Source organism: Montipora capricornis, chromosome 6 (assembly GCF_036669925.1).
Source record: "Montipora capricornis isolate CH-2021 chromosome 6, ASM3666992v2, whole genome shotgun sequence".
Taxonomy (NCBI): domain Eukaryota; kingdom Metazoa; phylum Cnidaria; class Anthozoa; order Scleractinia; family Acroporidae; genus Montipora; species Montipora capricornis.
Window position 1 is genome coordinate 31,690,992 of NC_090888.1, and position 2,644 is coordinate 31,693,635.

Genomic DNA, 2,644 nt, shown 5'->3' on the forward strand with positions numbered 1-2,644 from the left:
TTCCAGGGTGGAAAAATTGGGGATTAGGGAAAGAATTGGACTGTTGCCTTGTTAAATATTTTCTCTCTTCAGTAGGGTGTTCTGGATGAAAATCCCATCAACTAGTTACCAGAGGGTCGTAGGTAAGACTCTTACTGTGAGAACTCGGATTTCTTTTTTCTTGGTTTGTCTGTGACATGCTGAAAATACATCTTTCAAAATTCCTGCAGTTGTTGAAATGAAAAATATCTTTTAACTCTTTTCATGGTGCCAATGCTTGCATATTCATCTGTTATTTAAATTCCTTTAAAAACAAAAACGCTGTAGCCGAGACTGCTTTCATCTTTCGTAAAAGTTAAAAAGTCCTAAAAATCATATCAAACTTAGGGTTAACATTTGCTTCTACATGGTTTACTGTGACATGTCACGCAACTCCGGTCAGTCAAAATTAAGCTACATTTTGAAGATTTTCTTCTTTTTTGCATATTTGTCTTCCATCGATACTTTTGTTACCTAATGATCATAAAACTACCATATATAAACTTGCTATCCCACCACATTTAAAGGCGATAATTGAATTAAATGATTCAGGTTTTTTGAGAAATTTTTTGGAGATCAAGCTCTCAGAAGAGACTAATCGTAACACTTTCAAGAACGTCCGCAGGGCATGGGCCTAAGACTCTAAAGCGCATGCGTAACGTGTGTTGTTACTGCGAAATATGGAAAGAGGAATAAATTTGGTGCAAATCGATGTAAAATTCACGAGGAATAGATCTGATTTAGGTTCGGGAAATGAAATTGAAATTTATGCACCATTGATTTTGTGCTCGCTGACCTTTCACGCGGTTGTAGTCTACGCACACAATGATTTTGCTGATGAAACAAGTCAACCCAAAGAAAATAATTTGCCTTGGTTCACCTTCGAAATAAACAAGTTAGTGAATCGAAAGTTTCGTTATTGCGAGTGTTCATTGATCGTTTCTCCTTAGTTTTTACTTTTACCTTCGGTCCATTTTTTTTAAAATCCCATGACTGATTTTCTGATGCTGTTTCTTTTTATTTTAATTCAGCTATCTTATCTATACCCTTTCGAAGCATTCTTTTCAGGAACCTGCAACTGATGAAAACCCAGAGTCTGTTATATCTAGAATAACAGAGAAAATTCTTAAAGAGTCTGGAATCCGTGGAGTCATCCTTAACAGTAGAATACTCAATGTTTTTAAGAAAAAGATATCCCTACTGCATTTAGCTTTTAAGACGGCTTCAAGAAGGGGAGAAAAGTGTATCAAGCAACTCATCTCAAAGTGGAAATCATCAAGCTACTCCTTAAAATTTTGTATCATCAGCTAGAGACAACTGTATTGGTCGATGAAAACAAACAACTTCGTGGGGAGAAAAGAAAGGCGGAAGAAGATCTGGCAGAAGAGCAGACAAAGAGATTAAACATTGAGCAAAAATTAAGGAATGTCACAGAGGCTTCAGAAAAAAGTACAAAATATTTCAGAGCAAAATTCAGGGCATTAGAAAAGAAGGAGGCAAAAATGCAAAAGAAAGGGAGAAGGGGTCTAAGCAAACATAAGAAATTTAGCCAATACACCAAGCAGCATCAAGGAAGAATAAAAATGGGAATGAAGGAGGACTGCCAAGCTACTCTCTCATTTCTGGGACTGTACAATTTTATTGCCACTAAAGTTGAAGTTCTTAATAATGAAACCCAGGAGTATGAAACTATTTCCTTGATAGAAGATGGCGAGCTTCCACTACTGGACTCAGAGCCAAAGGAGGTAACTGACAGGGATTTAGATGACATTAACATGTGGATATACATTAAAGATAAATTCAATATATCCAATGAAGCCTGGCATGAACTAGCTATGAAGTGCAAAGACATGCCAACAAAATATAAGATAGCCAAGCACATTAATGAGCTGAATTCCAATTGGAGGCTTACTGCTACACCTGGGGAGGCAGAGGGAATCCAGATTTCATTTTATGAAAGTATCAAGGAACAAATAGCAAGGCTGCAAAAAATGGAACTTTCAAAATGGATGCCACTATCAAAGTAAAAGTCAGTGGAGATGGAACAAATATTGGTAAACGGTTCAAATTAGAGAATGTAACATACACAATATTAAATGAAAAAGATGCAGCAATGAACGAAAAAGGAAATTATGTTCTTGCCATAATCAAAACAACAGAAAACTATGATAATCTTACGGAAAGTCATAAAGGATCTCATAAAGGAAATGTCAAATTTAAAGGAAATTACTGTAAATAACCAAAAGTATAGCATAGAGTATTTTTTGGGGGGAAATTGGAAATTCTTAGCTTGTGTTTGTGGTCTAGGAGCTGCTAATCAAAACTTTGCTTGCATTTGGTGTAAGTGCCCAAGAAATAAACGGTTTGATATCAGTAAAAAGTGGTCTTTAACCGACAAAACTCTTGGGGCAAGGGACTCTGTGGAGATAAGTAGGCGTGCAAAGTGTAAACAATGCAACTGTAAAAATGATCCATTGTTTAGTTTTATTCCCATTGATCATGTGGTAATTGACACACTACATTTGTTTTTAAGAATTTCTGATCATCTTATTGGTCTTCTTATCAGGGAGCTACGGAGGCAGGATGCCATTGATAAAGTTCATACTTTTTCAAATGGGTTTTGCCG

At 36.1% G+C, this 2,644-nt stretch overlaps 1 pseudogene; it reads left to right on the forward strand.

Moving 5' to 3' along the window:
• Window positions 1-698: 698 nt before the first annotated feature.
• LOC138053680 (uncharacterized) overlaps window positions 699-2,644 on the forward strand; it is a 2,914-nt pseudogene continuing 968 nt past the window's right edge.